The 25,156-nt window shown below is 47.1% G+C and overlaps 1 protein-coding gene across 4 annotated transcripts in view; it reads right to left on the bottom strand.

Annotated features, from left to right (window-relative positions):
* NARF (nuclear prelamin A recognition factor) overlaps positions 1 to 25,156 on the bottom strand; it is a 403,053-nt gene that overhangs the window by 280,502 nt on the left and 97,395 nt on the right. Inside the window, exon 1 of one of the 4 annotated variants that reach the window (XM_078654656.1) lies at positions 10,802 to 10,982. The exons of the other annotated variants lie outside the window; for them this stretch is intronic. The gene's annotated coding sequence lies outside the window, so the exon portion shown is untranslated. Of the gene's footprint in view, positions 1 to 10,801; positions 10,983 to 25,156 lie in introns of those variants that run through there. 4 annotated transcript variants of the gene reach the window in all.

The raw sequence follows: 25,156 nt of genomic DNA, 5'->3' as shown, positions 1-25,156 counted from the left end.
CTCACGGCGAAACCAACAAGCATTTGCAATGCAATAGGTCTCCCATTAGTGATAGTTTGAGCTATTGAATTTACAAATGCAAAAAATTATTGAGGAAAGAAATTCCACTAAGAAAGGCAAGGATGTAGGACCCCAGGCTTACTAGGTGTCCCAGTGGAGTTGTAAAGGAATCTCTGTTAGCCACATAAGGTACTGCACCCTTAATGCAAGTTTCAGCTACAATATTCCTGGTTAGATTTGTATTAAGGCTGCAGTACCTTACATGGCTAATAGAGGTCCCTTTACAACACCATTTGGACACCTAGAAATGGCCTGTGGTTCTGAACCCTTTACGAGCCTAGGCATTACTTTGGATTGCAAACATAGTTTACACCTACATATTCCAATTTTAGACATAAACTGCAGCGAAACACAATCCATTTTAACAAATAGGGCGCTCATTAGGAGTTTGCCGAAAAATCGACTCTGAATATCCCCTGGGGAAATACAATTACCAGCCAAATCAAGATTAAAAGCCAACTCAAAACGAAAGACAAATGCACTGCTGCACCAGTCAGCACCAGGCAAGGAGAAGACCGTAATGCATTTTTAAGAGCAAGGTCATATTTTTTTGTGTGGGGGCAGTGTATGGGGTTGGCCCCTGAATAATTTTCACAATCATTTGGCTGATATGAAAATTTAGGTCTGCAGAGGAAAGTTTAAGTCCGGTCCTAACTGTTGCAGGAGGGCATGCTGGTTCATTTTGAATTTGGTGCTGTGTGCCAGGGGTTTTAGTGTTACAGACGTGGAAGCCAAACACGTCTCCTCCGCAGCAGAGTTCAGTCTTCTATGGCGCTTCTGTGTGCAAGATGGACTGATGGGTGTTGGCAGGGTTTAGCGTTTTGCCAGTGGGTGGAGGTGCATCCTGGAAGCATAAAGCTTAAAGTTGCAGCAATAGGTAATTGGCTGCGCCATGGCTGGGCTCCGCTGCAACTCATCCTAAGGTGTGGGGTTATTGTGTTATGGGCGAGCCGTGCCTAAGAAAAGGAAGGCGCTGCAGTCATTGTTGTCCCTGAAGCGTGCCATGCTGGTCAGCGTCTTAAAATAAAATCTTAAGTGCCAGCGGTAGTTTCAGCCGCGCAAAACAAAATTAATGATCCGGCTGCCATTGTTAAAGTTCTAGCACGGCATGCCTATTTGTTAAAAAAAAAACTATTGCCATCCATATCTTATGGGCGAGCCGGGCATAAGAAAAGAAAGGCGCGGCTGCCATCGTTGACCCCGAAGCATGCGGCGCTGGTGAAAAACAAACACGTCTTAAAAATAAACCCATAAGAGTATAAGGCAGAAGTGTTGCGCTGCTTTAAAAAAAATAGGTATGTTCAGTGTTAATGGCATGGCCACAATTGTTGAAGCGCTGCTTATAAAACAGACAAGCGGTTGCAAGACTGAATATGGTGCGTGCAAGAGGAGAAAGGCATGTAAGAAAATAGTGCTCACAGACAGTAAATAAAATATATGGAGTAACAACACATGTTACAGGGGCAGTCCTCATGGGAAAATACAACTGGAGAAAAGGAGGTACTACGGAGGGACTACTAAGCATATTCACGAATCAAAAGCCACCATTTCCAAAGGACTGTAACAAGAGCCAATTGAAAATATGGGTGGAAAATGGGCAGAGCTTCAAATCCATACCTGAATACAGCATGCCTCGAAAGAGAGCGCAAGTGCTGCCTAGGCAAGACCTAAAAAGCTCCTGTTGGCGGGTAAATTGCAGAAAGGCAGAAAGCACCAAATAGTTACAAGGCAACTGATACGTAGATGGAAGGTATTCAATCTTCAGAAAGGATTTGCTTTGTGGGGTGCTGGGCACAATGCTCTCCCCTGGACAGATAGCAGAAGGTGTCTGAAGCAAGAGCACAAAAAAAGAGCTTCGAAATGCAGTACACAACCTACATTGCATCCATCGAAAAGGCCGAGGGCTCTCACTACGTACATTACCAAATATCCAATACTCCCTCTAAAAATCAAGCTACAACAGCTGCACAGTACCAGGTTCACCAAAGAAGGCTACCTCTAACACACAGCCTAAACTTTTGCTCTTTTTCCTAACAATAAACAGAAATTAATAAACTAATCAAAAACATAAATATCATAGGCTTATCAGCAAATGGTTGCCCTCCAAACGTTTTCAAAAGCATTCTCGAGGAATCCTTTGCTGCCGTACTGCAAGAACAATCATCAACTCTTCTCTACAACCAAAGAGTTCCACAACGACCTAAAAAGATCTTACATTAAACCTGTCCTAAAGAAGCACGGAATTGACCAGTGGCACCAGGCAAATTACTGACAATTATAGACTGTCACTGCTTATACTCTTTGAAAAAGCAGCCTTCTCACTGATCAACAAACTCCTGCAGGAATGGCAGTATTCAAATTTTGAAGAAGCACCATATCAGCATTAATCTTCCCTGGGATAACCTTAACATTCTGTTGAAGCAGCTGGTATCATCACACTACTCCTACTCAGGGCCGTACTGGGAACCACAACCGGTCCTTGCAAAGTGCTCGGCCGGCCCCCCTCCCCACTGGGGGGTAATGGGGGGGGGGGGGTTGGAGGTGCAGCCGAGCTCTTTGCCCGGGCAGGTTTTCGGACGATTTTTGGTACAGGGCCGATTGCTGCAAAAGTGGCCCTGTAACCAAAACGGCCCCCAGTGGCCCAAAACTGGCCCCCACCCGTGCGGCGCACCGGGGGATTTCCCGGTGCCCGCTATGGCCAGTCCGGGCCTGCTCCTACTCCACCCATTAGCAGCCTTTTACTTTGAAGACTAACAGACTACATGACGCTGGTATCCAAAGCAAAGTCCTCAACTGGATAAAATCCTACCTCATAGATAAAACCTAATTCGTCACACTTCCTTCCTTCAGTTATTCACTAGTCGCCTGCCCCAAAGGTGTCAGGGAAGCTCAACATCTGCTCCCCTCCTTTTCAATAAGTAGTGGTCTTCACTTTCACATATTGTCAACTCCTCATGCTCTCCTATTATAACTAAACAGACAAAACCCAGATTATTCTTAAAAAACGGGAAAAAAACACTTACCGTCAGACATTTGACCTCAGCAAAAGATTCCTGGCATGTGAAGAGTTGATGATGACGGACCATCTTACACTCTACTCTTCCAAAATTGAAAAATTCACCTGTGGATACTGCGTGATCATGAACGCCAAATTCTCACTTCAACACCAAGTCAACAAAGTGGTCAGACATATTGTACACAATGAGAACACTGCGATGAAGCTACTCTTGATCAGGCCATTCTCTCAGGACACAGCCATCACTACCCCAAGTGTTGTGATGTGCTTGATTATGCCAATGGGCTCTAAATCTTACTCGTCAGACACCTAAGCAGCAAGTTACAACAAATCCAGAATATTACTGCCACACAAGTCCTAAACCTGAGCAGAGGAGATCACATCATTTTATTTTTCCTATTGAAGTCAGTGTCTCGGTTTCATGCGGGGCTGGCCAGAGCAAGGGAGGAGTGGTTTTCACTCCCTAAGTGCGCATGACTGTTTGGCTGGCCCTCCTGTTTGTTATTAAAATCATGACTCCGGTGTCTCAGGGTACCGTAGTCATACTTGTTTGCATACATAGCCTCCAAAACTATTCATCGCACTCTCTGCATGCCACTCCATGCATAAGTATGCAGCTGCATGAAGTCTGTACCACATTCTCTAGACCTCACACACAACACTATAATGCACCACACATAGATGAGACTAGGGGCGGCTCCTTCACTAAGGCGGACGAGCTTCGCCACACTGCTCTCAGAGCAGTGGAAAAGGGAAAAATAAAAAGATAATAGCCAGGTTATCATATTTTATTTTTCTTTGCTACGGGGCTGGGTTAGGGCGGGCAGGCTGGTAGCTCAGGGAGGAGGAGAGGACTGCGCACAGCAAGTGCACACAACTGCTTGGCCAGCCGTCTAGGGCCAGACAAACAGACATGCGCTCTTTGCATGTTCCCCACCCAGGCTGCGTTACAGGCTGGGTGCAGAACATGCACAGGCTCCCTGTTCTCCCTGTTCTCATCTGAGTACCAAACCACAGCGCTCAGACCAATAACATAGAGGCATTGCAGCCTTGTGATTGGCTCAGGGCAGCCTTTGTGCTTCAGGACTCTTTAGCAACGACGAAGGAGAGGCGGAGGCTACCGTTGCACGGGGAGGTGTTTTAAAAAAATATTCTGTCCACCCTTTCCCCCTAACCCACCCCCCCACCTGTTCCCTGCAGCTGCCATTGATTGAGACACTTCAGCCAACATCCTTCTCCAACCAAGCACTACAAATCAATAAGCTACACCCGTGACTAATTGGAAAGTGATTTGGCACCTCATTGTTACTAAGATGCTAGAATGCAATATCAATACCAAACTCCATGGTATTCACAATTCATTACTTCTTTTTCAATCAAACCCTGAAGGATAGTAAACCAAATATGTCCTGCAAGGACTCCACCCAGAAGCCAAAAAGTTTTCCCAATGCTGTGCAACAAAAAACATTAAAAAAAAGGTGTGATGATTCAGGAGTTTGCACATGGGAGACAGCAACACAAGTGGTTGGAGAGAAAGCAACATGGGGAAGAAGTACACAATAGAATGAGGGGGGAGAAGAACAGGGAGAATGGGGGAGGGAGAAGCACTAAACGGGAAAGCCACACGCGGAGAAGATACACACGAGGGAGAGAACACTGGGGAGGAGGTACATGGAAAAGAAACACATAATGGGGAGATGGGGGGCATATGCGGGAGAGAGATAAAAAACACATGCCTTTTCATGGAGTGCTTAATCAAACAAAAAAAAGCAGTTCCCTAAAAGTGAGCAGTGGAAGGTCTCAAGTCAGGCAGATCAAGAGGATGGTAAAGATGCTATTTTCCAGTGGAGAGACAAACACAAGGTGGAAGAAAATGGGCAAGGCAAGCCATCAAATAAGATGCAGGCGTATGAGTGTGACAAAGCCAAATTTTGGGAAGCAATGGGCGTTTAAAGTCTACTGGAAGTTCTTGGTAAGCCCACAATATGTATTTTTCTACTAGAAATCTAAGCTGTCTGATAGGCTCAACCTAAAAAAAGGCATTTATATCAGTTACTAAAGTCGCCAGTGCAGAGTGTGATTATAATTGTCTGCATTCTAACAATAGCTACAGGTAGCACTACTTGCCATGTCTTTTCCCCAAAACAGCTCGAGAAGCCAGACAGACTGCATTAGGAATGTGCTGTTTTCAACAATAACAAAAGTTTTAAGTTTGTTATTTATGTACTGAAAATGTGCCAATTTATGAATTATGGATGACGGTGCAACCACAGCACATGACACAACATTGTACCTAGTTACTGAAGCTGTTTCGTACCCAGCCACAGAAAGAGAAAACGGCTTACACAAATATCAGCATGTCTCGTACTGAAAGATCAAGACTTCATTTTGATAAACCTAAAAACCGGTGGTGTAACGCAAAATGAGGGGGTCCGCTGTAAAAAGCAATGAGACTACCCTCCTCTGACTCTTCCATATCTCACAGATATACATTGGACTTGGGTTAAAAATGAAACCCTGGGCGGTGAACTCTGCTCGCGGAGTTTCCCTGCACTCTGCGTTAGGCAGAGCCCGAGGAGTTCTGAAAAACTCGCAGAGCGGAGTTTTTTCTTTGCTCGAGTTCACCAACGTCAAGTTGGCAAGAGGAGAGATTTTTTCATGTTCGAAAAATAAACCTACTGCCGAGATTTCCCAACGCAGGGGGTTGGGAGGGGGGGTCAAGTTTCTCATTGCGAGAAGTTACGTATGCACGTGACTGCTCGCGTTGATTAACTGTCCGTTCGCGTTGAGAAAGCTGCCGCTCGAGGAAAAATCTACTTGAGTGGCAGAAAAGGTAAGCTTGCGCTGTGCATGGTGCTGTTTGCAATGATTGCACAGAGTGGACAAGCATTCGGCACCATGCAATCACCGGGAATAGCATTCTTCTACCGTACTCCGCCGCTTGCGGAGCTCCGTGTAGTGCGACAGAGGTTTTTTTTGCACTTAACTCCGCCCAGGGTTAGTTAAATGGAACTCCTTGAAGGGTTGCTGGCACCCTTGTGTTGTAGGGGACTGCATTACACCCCTGCTAAAACCATACATCCTTATACATATATATATATATATATATATATATATACACACATTCATACATGTATACATACATACATACATATATACACACATACATATATATATATATGAATACATTTATGTGTGTGTGTGTATATATAGATATATATATATATATATATATATATATATGTATAAAAACATACATACACACACACATACTGGTGAGATGGGCACGTGCAACTGATTTCATGTAGGGATAAAGAGATGCTCCAATACTTAATAACAGGTTTGTATACTGCACAAAATGATTAATGTATCAAATCACTGATAATGCTGTTCATCTTCATCAATGGTCCAAATTTTATCGAACTCTTAAAGATGAAAAAACACACAACAATGCAGAAGTCGCATGACCAACAAGAACCATATAATCCACAAGACATCTTTGAATCACCAATGAACGTCTCTCCTTGTTAACAGGAACTAAATTCTGGCCACATTGGTTATACTGGTTTTACTGGCACATGTTTAAGTCTTAAGGAGTTCCTATGGTAGGCATCTAGCATGGCTACTAAAGAGCAACCATGGGATAAAGTTAAGAAGGGCAACCTTTGGAGGTGCCTAGGGTAGGCATCTGGAATATCCATAGCTATCAGACTCGATGCCACAAATAGCCATTATCACAAAGCAGGGTTTCACCACCTGACCAGGATGTGAGTTGGCAAATGTGTTCAGGTAGACAGCACTGGGAGACCACAAACATTAGCAGCCCGGTTGGGGGAAGAAAGGGCCAAAGGAGGACATCTCAGGAAGAGAGCATCCTAGGAAGAATTCTTCCCTGAAACGCTGGACTCAAAACTATAACACACACTATCGAAGACACCATGGATTATCCAACCAGAATTTGGAGCGTAGAAGTGTGGGGGACAATGTCTTACCTAGATTTTAAAGTGGAAACAGAAGATTAAACAGTGGCATATAGTAATAGTGCGTGTCTCTGTAAAGTCATGCTGCACTTCCAAGCGTCTCTTTCAAAAGCTGTAACACAAGCAGCAAATGCTTTGATTTTCATAATTATTTAATATTGGAAATTGAGGTACTGAGCCTCTCCTAAAATCCTTCTTTTTCACATGTCATCCGAGCCAGCAGTAACATTAAGATAAAATAGCATCTCCTGCCTTCCCTTACCATACTGTACCGTACTGGCTGGATTGGCTTGGCAGACCATTTTAAGAGAGACTTAACACCTCAATACCACAATTACATTGAACCAATCAACTAGTACAACTTGTATCTATACTTCCCGTGATGACACCCTCGCTTATATGATTTGCTCGTACTTGAACTTGTTCCTACTGCACCTCAAATTTGCCACTTATCTATTCCTCGGACCCTACGAAAATGTTTTTTTTTTAAATATATTTGTTTTGCTCAGTATTGTAAAGCGCTCCGATACCCTACTCAGGGTCTTGTTCGCACTATAGAAAACACAAACAAGTAAATAAAAACAAATAAAATAAATAATAAATACAATTGGATGAAAAAATAACTTCATAAATCCCCAACAGAGTTAAGACCACAGGTTACAGCACTATAAGGAGACTTTGGCATAATGTCTTCATAGACATTTTCTGCCTGGTATGGTTTCGAATTTAGTTTAAGACAGGCATGTTCGGTCACTGTGTTTGATCATCCGTGTCTGTGGGACCTTTCGAAACACACCTTTAAATTTTAGGACTGCACACGTGTATAATATACATGCACAGTGTCAGATTCACTTCAGGTATGATAAATGTATTTGTTCATCAGAAGGTGGAATGTGCACTCGTTGAAATCAGACACAAGCTCACTTAGTCAGAGTTCCACATATAAATAGGCCAGTAGGCGATGAAAAAAGTCCAAAAAAAGTGCAAACGGTAAGTTCCGAAGAGCACAGTATACAGGGACAAATCAATAATAATGATCTAATCAGTCGATGCGAAACATAACCCCAAGCTAGTTATATAATCCACACGAAGCCACGTCACCCCAAGTGTTTGAGGTTCTCCAGTTACCATGCCGGGAATCGCCGCTCCACATGAATAGTGATACTTGCTAGCTACCGCCCATCTTGCCATCCCTTGTGTGTATTACCACTGGGAATTCACAAGTGCTCTTTCGTCTACATATCGATTTTCAAATGTAATTGCCAGACATTTAAGTACACCTTTCATTTGCCGTTCTTATTGCAACAAGCCCTCTTCACATTGACCACCTATTTCTTGATACTGCAAGGTTATATATTGATTAGCTATAGGAATTTTTTAAAAAATCCTTTTTGACTCCTCTCTTGGGGAGACGTGGCTTTGTGTGGATTATATAACTACCTTGGGGTTATCTTTCGCATCGACTGATTAGATTATTATTATTGATTTGACCCTGTATACTGTACACTTCGGAACTTAACGTTTGCACTTTTTTGGACTTTTTTCATCGCCTACTGGCCTATTTATATGTAGAGCCCTGACGAATTTCCTTCACGGAACGAAACGCGTTGGCTTTGTGCAGTTCTTGTTAAAGATTACCAGAATAAAGAAAGAACTTTTATTGGACTAAGTGAGCTTGTGTCTGATTTCAACGAGTGAACCTTCCACCTTCTGATGAACATTTTGACCCGATTTGCACCTTGGGACGACGGGTGCGGGAAGTGTTTTGCACCAAACCTATGATTATTGATGGTACATGTGTCTTGGTCGAGCTGGACCCTGGTCGGTCGTTCTGTTCTTTATTTTTCAAAATGATAAAGGTATTTGTTGAACTTCATATAATAACACTAATTGAAAAACAATTATTGAATAACTAAACAGAAAGCACTGACCTTTGTTATTACATTGAAGATAAAAGGGTGTAACCCTTTGGCCTCTGAACTGCACCATATGTAATACTGGACTCAAATTCTGGCTGCCCTACTTGATTAAATATTGTGGTCCACAGGCTATTGCCATACTTCACTGTGTCATTTTCTTGCCTTACTTCACTATGTGTCATTTCCCTCAACATTCCAGTCAAAGCATAATTCAGTATAGGATCAGCGATATGTTTGCATGTATTTAATTGAGTAACTGAGAAATAATGACTTTTTTATTTTAAAGTCTTTGAGACACATGTGCGACCGTTTTTAGCGGTCTCGAAAGGAGACTCTGACCGCTTGCGACCGCTAAAATGGCTGTTAGCATGTACTAACCCTATTTTGCGAGTCTGTAAACTATTACCGAATTGCAAAATAGGGATTGCGAGTCAATAATAGTAAGGAGTGTGCCAAGGGCGTCCCTTCCTAATAGCGAGTCGCAAGGGCATGTATGAATGTTTTGCTACCAGAATGTGGTCGCAAAACATTCATATTTTACCGACTCTGAAGGAGGTGGTAACCCATTCGCAAACGGCACCCTTCCCTTTTGTGAATGTGGGTACCAACATATTTTAAGAGCAGGCAGTGGTCCCACGGACTACTGCCACCTCTTAAAAAATAAAAAAGTAGCTTTTCAATTTTCTTTTTTAAATGCTTCCAAATATCCTTTAAGGAAAATGGGCTGCATTTCAATATAAAAAAATTGCTTTATTTAAAAAGCAATCACATACATGGTGGTCTGTCGACCTCAGCAGGTCACCATCCCTGGAATTATACACCATTCCCAATAGGTTGACAATTGCGACCTATTTCATGAATATTGAAGAGGTAGGTCATGTGCAACCCCATTGGGAACCGGTAAATGTGCCTGTAGTACATCGCATTTTGTGAGCCCCTAATTGAGAGTCACAAAATATCTCATTAGAAACTCGTAAAATGAAACGATCGTAAATCTGGCTTTTTATTATATTTTTTCAATACATTTGTTGCCATATTTATAACTTTTGGCGATTCAGCTCTTCCGAACACTGTCCGTGTTTCCCTCAGAAATGTAGTGTGTCCAACGCCTTTCTACAGGCGATTGCCGAGGCACTCGTGTGCGGACAGGCAGTTGACAGCATCACCCATCCCCTCCACCTATTCTCCATGACTATGGAAGTGCCTTCCCAGTGTGTTCGTGTGGTGGGAGTGTTTGCCATTTATTGCAGTATTATCCTTGTTTATGTGTTTGGTTCTCTTTTGTAACATGCACACGCCACTTTTCTCTTGTAACACACTGTTTGCTACCTTTCCCATTTTGTTTGCATTTGATACTTGCACAAGTGTCACCATTGCCTACGTAACGTTTGTTCTTGTGCCTCTGTGTCTAGCATATTTTGCAGTATATTACCTCTAAATGTACTTTGTTTTTCTCTTGTAACCTGCACACTTGTCCCTCTTTCCTCATGTATTGCACCGTTTGCTACCTCATGTATTGTTTGCTCACAATTGTCACTTTTACCTCATGTAACTTATCGTCTGCTTTTGTAATTTGTTCATTTGTAATTTTTCTGTTCCTATTGTGAAGCGCTCTGACGCCTTCGGGTAAAGTCCGCGCTATATAAAAACGCACAAATAAATAAAATAAATATATAAATCCCTCGCATGTGCCAAGCCATCCTGCCCCGTGACTCCTCCCCCACTGCCAACCTCTCCGTCTAGGCACTGGATCTACATAGCGCTGCAAAACTGAAGAACAAAAACATGTAGCTAAACCGATCTGGGCGTGAGTGACGGGTTCTTACCAGGCGTGCACTCCCGGCCGACACTGTATGCTGCGACAGTGAAGATAAGCCCCCCTCATCCCTGGCTGCACCGGCACCCACCGCCCCGCCCTCCTAGCGCCCAGCACGACGAATCTCATGGCAGCTCAGAGGGCTCTCTTCTAGACCTTCATAGGACAGCCGAAGACGTACACGTATCGCGCAAGAAAACATTGTCCACACCTTCTTTTAGGAGCAAGAAAGGCCACTTTTATTTTAGGACAGGTGCATCATCAATATCATAAACATATTCATTATTTATTTATTATTTACATAATTCAACTCTACAGTGAGCCTACGAAACCTAAATCCCAAAACCCCGAACAAACTCCTGCCTACTAACCCTAGCCTACCCAACGCTACCCTTCAGGATGGCCAACCCGCTCCAGGCTGCCCACCCCCACTAACAAAAACCCGCCTACAAAAGAACAAAGGCACCCATCCTAACAGTGGCAAACCTACCTAAACTAAACAGTGCCTAGAGCACCGCAAAATAACAAGCCCAGAAATAAATAAAGAAAAAGAAAAAAGAGGGAGGGTGGGTGGGGCAAAACAACCTCCCTTCACGCCTCCCGCCACGCAGTTAATAATCCCCGCCTGACTTCCCCTTTTCCCTCTGCGCTAATCAGCCACCTGTTATGTTCCTCGCGCGAACCTGCCCAGGGAGAGACCGGCTCGCGCCTGGCTCTCCCTGGGTCCCCCCACGCGAACCGGAAGAAGCCGGCAGAGCCCCCGTGAGCCCTTGGCCGGCACTGCAAGCGAATAAGAAGTCCCCTGCAGTGCAAGGCCGTGCCCGATGGACAGATAGGCGCACAGATGCACGCGCAATGCTAGCTTTTGGACAATACCAGCTCCCGAACTAATCGGTGCATTAACCAAGAACTCGGTAGTACGGCGACCATCGGTATTTTAATGTCCCTGCCAGCAGGAAAATAAGCCACATCGCCAAAAACCGGCATTTTTACCTTTTATCTATACATAATTCAAACAGTGAATAGAAATAGAAGCACTTTGTTGAGATCGAGAGCTGCATTCGGGCGCGCAACACCCGTTGGGCTCACGGGGCTTCAGCCCCCCCCCCCTTTGTGTGTGTCAGCCCGGGATAACACGTCTTCGCGGGCTGGCGAGCATCTAATTGCAGCCGCACCCGAGTACTTAACAGGTCTTTAAAGAGACCATTAATTGTAAGTTAGGCATTTGTTGTGTGTTCACCCATTCTTACAGCCACTCTGTCTGTGGTTGAAAGAATTAGGCACCCCCCGCACCCCCCCCCCAAAATTTGGCTCTAGTTGCCCGCCTGTCTGCATTCATGATCCAAGATTCATAAATACAGTAAAGAAAGACAGAAAAGTCATGTTACAAACAAATACACACTATTTTTTAAAGTCGTACTTAGTATCACGTCCCGGACTTTGTAAACTCTTTAACCAACAATACCTCGCCAGTATTTTTCTCTTGGAATGGTGGCAAATCTACGCACGATACAAGGCACTGAACAACATATATACGCAGTGCAAACTAATGAAGCATTAAAGCTCGTACACCCATCTAAACACACTATACGTCAATTAATCCCCGGCACAGATTCATGCATAATGCTCCTGCACAAGGCATGCTCCAGGCCACATAGATCACGCACTTGTGTAATTTATTCCTGTTTAAACAATGCAAGTCACCTTATAAGCAACACAATATTCACTCATTATAAAAAAAGACATACAATGTTGTAATGTACTCCTTTCTCCCCTTAATCACAAGCTGCAACAGGTGGAGGTGTATAAATGATGGTTTTATTTATTTAACAATGTTCTCAGAGCTAAAGGCGCCGAGCGTCTGACAATGACCGCTCCGGTCGCCAACTGCCGCTTTTCCCCGTTCGCGCCTTTCCCCTCGCTGTCTGTGCGCATGCGTGCGCTTCCTCTCTAGTCTATGGCGTGACGCGTCATCGCGCACACGCTCATAGACTAGAGCGCATACCACATATCTCCCCCCTTTTATATAAACAACAAAACAATTTTACTCATTAAGTTAAGAGTCCCAAAGCATGCGTAAGAGTCTATGGTGGGACACCAGGGGAGGTGGCTCCACACGCTAATGTCCATCCATCACAAAGTCTCTATAGCGAGAGGGCACAGTGACTGCCCTTCCGCTGCGGGTGTCTCTTACCGGCATGTTCTCTCTCTCTTCTGTCTCTCCTTGGGACCTCTCATGTCCTCTCTCATCAGCCCGCTGCTCTGCATTCACCTGTGCGCCATCTCCATCGGTAGGCCTTGCTCCCAGGCCATCCATCTCAATGTCCTCGCCTACACCTTCCCCACCATCTCCGGTGCTGTGCCCCCCTAGGGGTCTTTCTTCCTGTGAGTCCATCCGCCTCTCGTCTTCTTCAGACTTGGGCCAAACTACTATTTTATTGACTCTGGCCATGCGGTCTTGTGACCAGACCTTGCCGTCACTGAGAAGAGCCGCTCTTCCTCGTACCTCCTGAACTCGTAGGGGCCGGCTGAACTTGCTTTCTCCTTTCTTTTGTAGGGTAGGGAGTTTAACCCTGACCCATTCCCCTTCTTCCAGCACTGTTTCCTTTGTGTTGCGTCGCTTGTCATAGTGTGCTGCGTAGATCTTCTGGGCCTTCTCCAAATTGTGCTGCACCACCGCTGGGGACCACTTGCTGGTGATGGTCTTCTCCCTCCATGCCACGTTGTCCCGGGTGAAGGGATGCCGTCCCCTCAGCACTTGGAACGGACTGTACCCCACCACAGAGGGCGTGATCCTGTAGGCCCATAGCATGCTCATTACTTCCGCTTCCCAGTCCTTTCCTTGGGATATTGCTGCCTGAATGGAGCCCATGAGCACCCTATTGAACCTTTCTACCTGGCCGTTGCTTGCTGGGTGATAAACGGCCGTGTGTTTCACTTCAATCCCATTCCTTTTCATATATCGTCCCCACTTGTCTGACACAAATTGAGGGCCATTGTCACTGAGAATGGACTTGGGTATGCCCTCACGAAGGAACACTGATGTCAGGAATCGCAAAATAGTGTCCGTGTCCATTGACTCCTGTATGTCCACTTCAGGCCATTTGGAATACTTGTCCATTATCACACAAATGTATTTGTTCACCCCTCTGCTGTCTAGGACAGGTCCCAGGATGTCTATAGCCACATCCTCCCAGGGGCCTTGCGGGGTGTCAAACTTCCCCAACGCAGGTCTGAGCGGGCGGAGCACTTTGTCCGCTCCTTGACACTGTCCACACTCCCGCACTTGTCTCTCTATGTGGGCATCCATTCCTGGCCACCAATACATCTGCTTGACCAACGCCTTGGTTTTCACTATGCCCAAATGTCCCTCATGCATCAGCTTCAACAGCCTGGGTATCAGTGTCACTGGAGGCACAACACGTTCTCCTCTGTACAAGAAAATTCCCGAATCACTCAGCGACAATTCCTCTCTCATCTCATAGAATCGTCGCACACCCTCCTTGAGCTTCTTTTTGTCCGGCCAGCCCGACGTGAGGTGTCTCCTAACTTCCACCTTCTCCTCATCAAGCTCGTAGGCCGCCTCCCATTCCTGCGCGCTAATCGACATCTCATGATCCTCCATGCTGGCCACCATCTCTTCCCTGTCCGGGGCCTCCTCCGGCGCCTCTTCCATCGCGGCAGCCCGGCTGAGAAAATCAGCCACCTTGTTCTGCGTGCCTGGGAGATATTCTACGTCGTAGGTGTAGTCCAGAAGTTTCAACGTCATTTTGGCGATTCTTGGGGTCGCGGTGTCATGGCCCGAGGATGTTAACACCTTGATGAGTGGCTTGTGATCCGTTTGCAGTTTGAATCTCGTGCCCCATATGAACTGCCGAAACCTGTGGAGGGCCCACGTGACCGCCAGCATCTCTTTCTCGATTACGCTGTACCGTTGTTCCGTCGGGGAAAGTGCACGGGACGCGAAGCTGATCGTTTCCTTGGATCCATCTTCTCTTTCCTGCGCCAACACCGCCCCTAATCCCTTGTCGCTCGCATCTGTCGTCACTATGGTCTTTCCGGTGGGGACATACCCCTGCAGAGGGATTGCTTGGCTGATGCAGTCCTTCACTGTCTCAAATTCGGATTGAGCCTCCGTGTCCCATTCGAATTTCGCATTGTTTCTGATCAGTTGTCTCATCCTGTAGGTCCGAGTAGCAAAGTGTCTGACAAACTTGCTGTAATACTCGGCCATTCCAAGGAATGACCGCACTTCCTCCTTGGTTGCTGGAGCCTTCGCGTCCCTTATCGCCTTCACATTCTGTTCTTTCGGTGAGATGCCGTGTGTACCAATTTCATGTCCTAAGTAGGTCACTGAGTGAGTCCCAATTCTACATTTGCTCCATTCTGCTGTTAAGCCTTTTCCTTGCAACACTCCCAGGACTCGGTGCAGTTTCTTGTCGTGCTCTCCCTTGTCGGAGCCCATCACCAAAATGTCATCTTGAAAATACTGCACCCCTGAGATGTCCTTAAACAATCTGTGCATTAGTTTCTGAAAAACGGCCGCGGCGGACGCCAAGCCAAAGGGCATTCTCCTGAATTGGTAGCAGCCAAACGGTGTTATAAAAGACGTGTACTTCCTACTTGAAGGATGCAGTTCTATTTGGTAATATGCCGACGTGAGGTCTATTGTGGAGAAGTGTGTTATGCCTTTTGTCTTCGCCAGCATCTCCTCGATCCTCGGGAGCGGGAATCTCTCCACAATAAGGTTTTTGTTGAGCTCTCTGAGGTCCACACAGAGCCGGACCTTACCATTTGGCTTCTTGACCACCACCAAAGGCGATAGCCATTCTGCGCTGTCCACTGGCTCGATGATGCCTTGCTCTTCCAATCTCAGCAATTCCTGTTGCACCGCTTCACTCGTGGATATGGGTATGTTTCGGACCTTATGGACAACTGGTACTGCCCCCTCCTTAAGGACTATTTTATGTACAAATTTGTCCAATTTGCCGACCGTGCCCTCAAAGACTTTGGGGTATGCTGCTTTCCAGTCCTCCTCCTTCGAGAGGGGCCATTCATCTGTCAACAGTATCTGCTCCTTCCCTCCTGGATTGAGTATGATGCCCAGGTCTCCTGCATCTCTCCATCCCAACACCGATGGACCCTTCTCCGCCACATATAGGGTGCAGGTGGCCGACCTCCCTCTGAACTCAAACACGAAGTCCCGGCACCCCACCAGGGGGATGGAGTTTTCCGTGTACGATATGGGTCTGATGTCCGGCGGCATCAAGTCGGGCCCCACCACCGGTGCGAAGTCCTCTTCCCATATCGATCTTTGCACGATAGTCCAGGGGGACCCTGAATCGACGGCCACGTGTACCTTCACACCCCCAATGAGCATGTCCGTGCGAGGTTTATCTCTTCGCTTCCCTGCTACATCCAGTACCTGATCCTCTATGCACAGAACCAGATCATCATCTTCTGGGTCTTCTTCCTCACTCACGTTTACTGTGGCGGAGTCGATGCACTTGACGGTGGATTTCGACCCCTTCTTCCGGCACACCTTTTCAAAATGGCCGGTCAGTCCGCAGAACGAGCACCGGGCGCGGAACGCGGGGCAACGTCTGTCCTGCGCCGTGTGCGCTGCACTGCCGCATCTGTAGCAAGCAAATTTGTTACCAGGACTGGAGCGGGCCGCCTGTTTTCCCATTCCTCTCGTGTCTTTCCTTTGGTCTCCGTAATTGCCTTTGGGCTTGCTGGACTGTGGCGCCTCATCAATCTTGTTGATCATCTGCCTCGGTCCACCTTCCCTTTTTGCCGCGTCGGCACCTCTTTTAGACATTTCTGCCTTCTTGACCATCGCCACCACTTCCTTAAGGGACGTCTCGTCCATCGCCCATAACTTGTCCTGGACCGCTCTGCTGGTGGTATGCATCACGATTTGATCTTTGATGTATTCGTCCTGCAGGGCCCCATACCGGCATGTGATAGCTAGGCGTCGGAGTGCCGCCACATAGTCATCGATAGATTCTCCCGCCTCTTGTTTTCTTTGTTGAAAATTATAGCGGTCTATGGAGACACAAACCGCCGGGCGGTAGTGGCTGTCCAAGTCGTCCAGTGCATTCTTAAAGACATCTGTCTCCGCTGCACCTCTCTCTTTGGGTACTAGATTCTTGAACACCCTTACCCCTTCTGGGCCTAAGTTGTGGAGCAACAGTCTCTTTTTCCTTTCTGGTGTATATTCCCCTTCATTCTCATCTCCGAGGGCCTCTATGTAGTTGAGAAAATATTCTTTCCAGTCCTCCCATTTTAGTTGGGGTTCTCCTGGTCTGGGTAGGAAAGGGACGGGTGCCATCAGAGCAGAAGCTTGATTCGCCATTCTGACGTCCTCTCTAGGGTCTCCCTCCTGGGCCCTTCGTTGGGTATGCTCACCGGATGCCCCTTCACTCTCTGCCGTGTCGCCTCGGCCCCTTGGGCTACCTGGGGTATTGTCCCTCGCACTTTTCGCGGTTTGCTCGGTCTCCCCCCCGTCCTCTAGCTTGGGGGTGTCTCCCTTAGTTGCCAGGGTGCTAGCTGGGGGCCCCTGGTATGTTGGGCAGAACTGACCTGACTTTTGAGTTGGAATTTGGGTCTGTATCCTGTTGTTGCGCTGCTGCCACGCCTTTAGCTCTTCCTGAAGGTATCCTGCCTTGCTGGCTCGTGTGGGGGTTTGCAGGGGGGTCTGGTTATCTTCTCCTGCACCTGGTGGTGTTCAGATGCCAGCCTCGTCGCCACTGTAATGTACTCCTTTCTCCCCTTAATCACAAGCTGCAACAGGTGGAGGTGTATAAATGATGGTTTTATTTATTTAACAATGTTCTCAGAGCTAAAGGCGCCGAGCGTCTGACAATGACCGCTCCGGTCGCCAACTGCCGCTTTTCCCCGTTCGCGCCTTTCCCCTCGCTGTCTGTGCGCATGCGTGCGCTTCCTCTCTAGTCTATGGCGTGACGCGTCATCGCGCACACGCTCATAGACTAGAGCGCATACCACAAATGTAGCAAGATGGCCTATTAAGGGTTTGTGACAAAAATATACAATTTTACGTCTGGCATCTTTAAGAACATTTCGTAATCCGTCGTCTTCCCCCTGAATGTGTATGCAGGACCTGCCGCCTGGGAACTGGGCTTAAAGAGGTGGAGGGAGGCATTACATAGTTGGGAGTATATCTATCACCGAATGCGAAGTGCTCATGGTCGAGGAATACTGAACTGGCGATGGCTCAGGTGAAGGAAGAGGTGAGAACATGGTCGCTTCTTCCGCTATCCATGTCAAGCAGATCGGCCATATTCAAAATGGTCACCCTGCCCAGACTATTGTCTCAGCTACAGCATTAACCCTATACCACCCCCAGATGCTGCTTCAGGCAGATCAACTCCATCCTCTCTGGCAGGGCACAAGTCCTAAAAAAAGAAGTGGGGGGATGCTGTCACCGAAAGTGACGTCACAACAGAAAGTGACGTCACGAAAGGTGGCTCGCACAATCAGATTCATTGCCTCCCCTCGCTCACCCCTTAGATGCAAATGCATCAGAAAGCTCCGATCTCGCCCCAGAGAGGCCAAAGTGCGAAGTCCAGCTTTTGGGCAGGGGGGACGGCGTCCACCCGGTAAAAATGCAGTAAAATAAGTGGGGGGGACGCCGTCCACCCGCGTGGTACCCCGACTCGAGCCCTGCTCTCTGGGTTCCTCTGGAATAGAGATACCCCCTGCATTGCACTTGCCAGAGGCTTTCAAACTAGCTAAAGTGGAGGCATTGCAGCTGTGGACGTAAACTCCTACTCCCACTACTCCGCCTCACAATGATAATCAATGAGTGGGCGTATAATCTCCATGAGGACACGGCATATGCAGCCGAAAAGTGGGCAATGGGCGCCATACCCTTGTTGGACTACCTCTATGGGAAAGCTGAGGTTGGTTCTCTTTCCTTGGGGACACAAGTGGTCCTAAATTTATGTCGGAGTTCCCTGCGGCATATCAGGTGGTGAGGAAAGCTAACTGAGTGGACGCCACTGGGGCATGGAACGCTGTTGCAGCAGGTGACTCGATTGGATGGTTTGGGGAAGTGGGATGTTATAGGTATCTCAACCCTAGGTGATGTAATGAGTGGCACGGTTCTGCTATCATTTCAAGAACTAAAGCTTGAATATCTGCTTCTATTGAATTAACTAGAGGTAAACTAGTAGATTTACCATCAAGTGCCACATATAGAAACAAGTGCAAGAAGGTGTAGCTTCTTAAAAGCCCTTTCGAAATAACGAGGTATTGTGCATATATTTCAAGGACTTTAGAGATCATGGAGCACCTACTCCAGAAACATGCAACTAGGATAAAACCAAAATCATTCCTACCATAAAACAATGTAGTGTGAGAATGCATAAGAAATGCGTTACTTACCTGTAACTGCAGTTATCCAGTATTGGTATCTTTCATAGATTCACATGCCTGAATCATTCCCCGTCGTCAGGGTGGGAGTCCCCGGTACATAAAAGAGTAATGTCATAAAGACATATACATAGTAATAGGCCAGAGGCCTCTCATTAGTAACATATCCATGTCCTTTTGTAAAAAAAAACCAAACTTTGGCTAAGAGCCAATCAGATATCACCACCCTCTAGAACCTTCCTGCAAGGAGCCCTAGTCCCTCAGATTTTCGTAAGCACAGTGCTAAGTAGTACCTACTGAGAGAACTAAGGTGAGCCCTTCCAGGGGAGGTGGGTGGGTTGCATGTGAATCTATGAAAGATACCAATACTGGATAACTGCAGTTACAGGTAAGTAACGCATTTCTTATCCAGTATTAGGGGTATCTTTCATAGATTCGCATGCCTGAATTAGAGTAGCAAGCAATAACCAGCACATTTCATATGGTACAACATTTAAAATCACTCAATATTAGAATATCAATTGTGAAATATAACAAGTACCAAAATATCATATAAAAGAGAAATGTGCGAGTAGACAGTAGGATGGAGGGATGAAAGAGAGAAGGCTCACCTCTAGGGAAATAGATGACGGAGCACAGCTTGTCCTACTGCTGCATCTTTCATAAGTTCAGAATCCAAGCAGTAGTGCCTGGTGAACGTATGTGGTGTCTTCCATGTCGCCACTCTGCAGATGTCGATAATGGGCACTCCCGCAAAGAGCGCCATTAAAGTGGAGACAGCTCTGGTTGAATGAGCCCGAACTTTAGAATGTAGAGGATGACCTGCCTGTTGATGGCAGAAAGTAATGGCTGCAGAGATCCAACGAGAAATGCTCTGCTTAGTTAATGGAAGACCCTTTCTGGGCCTGCTGAAGGCAACAAAAAGCTGGTTGGATTTCCGAAACTGTTCTGTGGATGTAAAACTTCAAACAACGTTTGAGGTCTAAAGAGTGGAGAGACCTCTCTGCTTCGGAAAGTGGATTTGGGAAGAAAGTCCGCAAGAAAATAGGTTCATTCAGGTGAAAATTAGACGGAACCTTCGGGATGAATTTTGGGTTGGTCTGTAGAATAACTCTGTCCTGTTTGAACTGCAGGAAAGGATCCTGAATAGAGAAGGCTTGCAGCTCACTTACACGCTTTGCTGATGTGAGCGCTAGTAAGAGAGCGGTTTTCCAAGACAGGTATTTGATGTCGGCTCTGTGTATTGGCTCAAAGGGATGTTTCATCAGTTGAGCAAGTACAACGTCTAGCTGCCAGGTGGGTGGTAAAGCTCTCACCGGAGGGAATGTCCTGAACAGGCCTTTTAGAAATTGTTTAACCAGCCTATTGGACCAGAGGGAAGTACCAGATGACGAACGCCTGAACCGAGGTATGGCCGCTAGGTGGACTTTAATAAAAGCATGGGCCAATCCTGAGTGCGCCAAATGGAGCAGGTAAGGTAGAATTTGAGCAGGTGTTGATGAAAAGGGGTGTATCTTGTTTGCTTTACACCATACACAGAACCTTTTCCACTTTAGAGAATACGTCTTGTTGCTACTGTCGGCCCGAGCCCGGGCTAAGACTGCCCTGCATTCTTGAGGAATGTCTAGGTTCTGAAACTCTCAGAACTCAGGAGCCAAGCTGACAATCTGAGAGATGCTGGATCCGGATGCTGGACTTGTCCCTGGTTCATTGTGAGGAGAGTCGGGCAAGACTTGAATAGAATCGGCGGTTCCAGCGACAGGAGATGAAGCTCTGTGAACCAGTGCTGGCGCGACCACGCTGGAGCTATCAAGATCAGGGTGCAATGCTCTGCCTTCAGTTTCCGGAGGACCCTGGGAATTAGGGGAAATGGAGGAAATGCATATGCAAAGACGTTGCACCATGCGATCGAAAATGTCGCAAACAGATCCAGGTGAGGCCTGCCCCATCGGGCGAATACAGAGATGAGAAGTTGTTGATCCAGCTCCCACTCGTGGCACACCGAGCGTTGTCTGCTCAGAGAGTCCGCCAGGACATTGTCCGTCCCTGGGACGTACTCTGCCCAAAGAGAAATGTGGTGTTGAAGTAGCCATTTCCAAATCCGTTGAGATTCTTGAGACAATGTCAGAGAGCGAGTTCCCCCTTGTTTGTTTAGATAGTGTATTGTGGTGGTGTTGTCTGTTCTCACAAGCACTGGGGAATCTTTGATTCTGGGCAGGAACGCTTTTAATGCCAGGTAGACTGCCCTTAACTCGAGGAGGTTTATGTGCAGTTGCTTCTCTGCAAGGGACCACTGCCCGTTGATTAGGTCCTGAAGGAACGCACCCCATCCTTCCAAAGACGCATCTGTAGTAATAACATGTGGCGAAACTGGAAGTATGAACGAAAGACCCTGCCTCAGATTCTGTGGGTGAAGCCACTAGTTCAGAGCATGGACAATGGTAGGAGTTATCCGGATTACGTCGTCGAAAGATCCCCTGGATTGGATCCACTGAGCGGATAGCGCCTCCTTAAGTGGATACATACGAAGGCGGCAGTGTGGAACCAACAGGATGTTTGAGGACATCATCCCTAACAAGGATTTGTACAGGCGCACCGTGATGGACTTTTTGGATTGAATCCGGGCGGCCAAGGTCCTTAATTTCAATTGACGTTCCTGTGAGTGGGAAAGCCTTTCTCTGAGTAGTATCTAGGACCGCTCCTAGGAAAGTGAGACACTGGGACAGCTGAAGGATGGATTTCTCTTCGTTGAGAGTATGTCCCAGATCTTTGAAGAGCTGAAGACAGGCGTTTGAGGACTTGGTCACGCCTGCGAAAGTAGGTGCCTTGACGAGCCAGTCGTCTAAGTACGGGAAGACCTGGTGATGTTGGCGGAGGTACGCTGCTACTGGAGAGAGACATTTGGTAAAAATGCGTGGCGCCGACTTCAGGCCGAAAGGCAATACCCGAAACTGGTAGTGCTTGCCCGCCACCACGAACCTGAGGAATTGCTTGTGGTTCCTGTGGATTGGTATATGAAAGTACGCGTCTTGAAGGTCTAAAGACACCATGAAGTCGTTCGCATTGAGGAGTTGCAGCACCTCCTGGATGGACACCATACGGAATGACTGTTTTTTGAGGTATTGGTTGAGGTCTCTTAAGTCCAATATAGGTCTCCATTTTTTCTCCTTCTTTCGAATTAGGAAGAATCGGGAGTAGAATACCTTGCCCTTCTGATTCCGGGGGACTCTTTCTATCACTCCTTTTTTGAGCATGAGGGAGAGTTCCAATTGCAGCAGATGCAGATTTTTGTGCAGCATTGGTACTGGCGGCTTTTGAGGAGGAGTTTCCACGAACTCCAGAGAGTGTCCGAATTGAACAAGTTGGAGGACCCACCGATCCGTTGTAATTTGTTGCCAATTGCGAAGGAAGGATGAAATTCTCCCGCCAACTTTGCAAGGTGGAGAGGAAATGGAGACCTGTGGCTGAGAGAAGTCATTGCTTTCTGGCTGTGTCTTTCTTCCCTCCTCATCCACGAAAGGAAGACTTGTTGTAGGACGACTAGTTTTGCTGCTGTCTTTGTTGGTACTGGGGTTTGTACTGCTGATCTGACCTGTACGTGGATTTGTACCCCTGATAGGCACCTCTCGAGGACTGACCTCTTCCTCTGGAGCTCCGAAAGGAGCTTCTCATCGATGTGTTGCCCAAAAAGAAGATGACCATCATACGGCATGTCCAATACCTTGGTCTGAACTTCAGGCCGGAAAGGTGTTGCTTTAAGCCAACCTTGGCGCCTCAGGACTGCAGCTCCTGCCAGCTGACGGAACCCTGTGGATGCGATATCCATCGCCACATTAATCATCTCCGAAGCGGAACGCTCGCCTTCAAGGAGAATCTTTTTCGCCTCTTCTTTCTGCTCTTCTGGAAGCGAATCCAAATATGGAGCGATATCTGCCCACATTTGGCGGTTGTAGCGTCCTAACAGTGCCAAAGAGTTTGCTGCACGCACTGTTAGAGCGGACATGGACGAAAACCTCTTCCCTATGTTGTCCAGTTTTCGACCTTCCTTATCTGGCGGCACAGCCAACGCAGCCAATGGATTTTTTGACTTGCGCTGTGCTGCCTGGGTAATGACGGAGTCCGGCTTTGGATGGCCAGTAAAGCAAGCTGGAACTGTGTCAGGAGCTTTATATTTTTTGTCCAGTCTGGGCAGCACTGGAGCCAGAGATGAAGGGTTTTGCACTATTTTCTCCCCTTGTTCCCAGATGTAGTCAATAATGGGAATAGTACAGTCTTTTGGAATGGCTCTTTAAAATCATACAGGAAGCAATCCTGTTGTGTTGCCGTTACCTTGAGTTTGAATTGCAACGCCGCCCTTTCTAGGATATTGTGGAATCCCCCAATGTCTTCCGGGGGTGAATCCGCTTGTGCCTGTACAGGGGATGCTGGACCTGGAATCACGTAGTCATCCCATTCGTCTTGTGTGTCCTGGAGCTCCCCTTCCTCCCGTTGTTGCTCCTCTTCTTCGTCTTCCTCATCAGAGGATGGCGGAGGACGCGAAGGAACCGGATCTGGTTGAAGGACTAAAGGAGGAGGCCGAGGCTTAGGTGGCGGTGTCACAACTGGCGGAGGCGGAGGAGTAGACGGAAACCTTTGCTTGTAGTCCGCAATCAGAAACTGCAGATCTGTCACTATGGAGGCTGGGAGACACACCATAGGCTGTAGAGGAGACGGAGGAGGTTGAAATTCCTCCTGGTACTCCACATCATCCTGTCCTTGTTCCTCATAATCTGAACTTTCATGTAGTTTTACGTGTAGTTCAGAGGGGCTTGTTGCTTGTCCGAACATAGAGCCCTCATCAGAGTCCTCAGTATCCAGAAGATGAGCAGGTGGGAATGGCTGGACCCTGCTCGGAGAGGTCAATTCCGGCGTGAGAGTACGCGTGGTCATCCTGAAGTGCGTATAAGTACACTTCAAGGGAGGCGACTCTACCGTCGTCGAGCCCGTCGACGGAGTGGTCGTCAACGGGGAAACGTCGACAATCAACCCAGATTCCGTCGTCGACGGTGTCTTCTTCGATGATGACGTCGTCGACGATGGTTGCTTCATTGACTGCTTCGTCAACGCTGGTGTCGCCATCGACGGGCTCGTCGACGACAATGATCTCATCGACGATGAACTTGTCGTCGTCGATGGAGCCTTTACCGTCGATGACGATTTCGTCGACGATGATGAGGCTTTCATCGACGGTGCTTTTGTCGACGATGACGATTTTGGCTTCGTCGACGATGAGGCGCTTGTCGACGGTGGCGTCGTCGACGACTTTTTGATAACAATAAGAGATGGAACAGACCTACCCGTCGACGACGAGGATGTCGTAGTCGTCGACGTTGATGTTAAAGATGACGCCATCGACGTGGAGATAGTGGCTGTCGACGTTGTCACAGGCAGAGCTGAAGACCTCACCAAAGGTTTCTTGAAGGCAGGGTCTTGTTGAGAAACCTTCACAGCAATGGCCTTAGAACGAACCTCTGAAGACTTGGGCGTCCTCTTTTGAGGTGGCTGCAAAGATGGTTCTGGGGATGACGTTCTAGGCCTTTGGGAGAAGAGTGTATACTCCTAATGGAACACTCACTCTCACCTGAAGAGACTGCTTGATCCCTGTCCTTGAGTCTCTGAAGCCATATCAGCAGGCGGCCCTCTCTATCCTTGAGAGTTTTGGCTGAAAAAGTGCAGCAGACTTTACAATCCTTTGCTGAATGGTCAGGGTAGAGACAGTAAAGGCAGTCCTCATGCATGTCATATACATGAAGCCTTTTTTTGCCACAAGAGGCACAAGATCTGAAGAGACCCTTTTTTGGAGTATCAGCCATGGCTAAACTGAAAATCCCTCACAGAAAGACAATTCTGAGAAAAATATGTGGAAAAAATCCAGAAATACAAAGAAGCTGAGCAGAACTCAGTGGAGACTCCCTTAGCACGAAGTGCG

The sequence above is a fragment of the Lissotriton helveticus genome, chromosome 7 (assembly GCF_964261635.1).
Source record: "Lissotriton helveticus chromosome 7, aLisHel1.1, whole genome shotgun sequence".
Classification (NCBI taxonomy): domain Eukaryota; kingdom Metazoa; phylum Chordata; class Amphibia; order Caudata; family Salamandridae; genus Lissotriton; species Lissotriton helveticus.
This window is presented reverse-complemented; position numbering and strand designations above follow the sequence as displayed.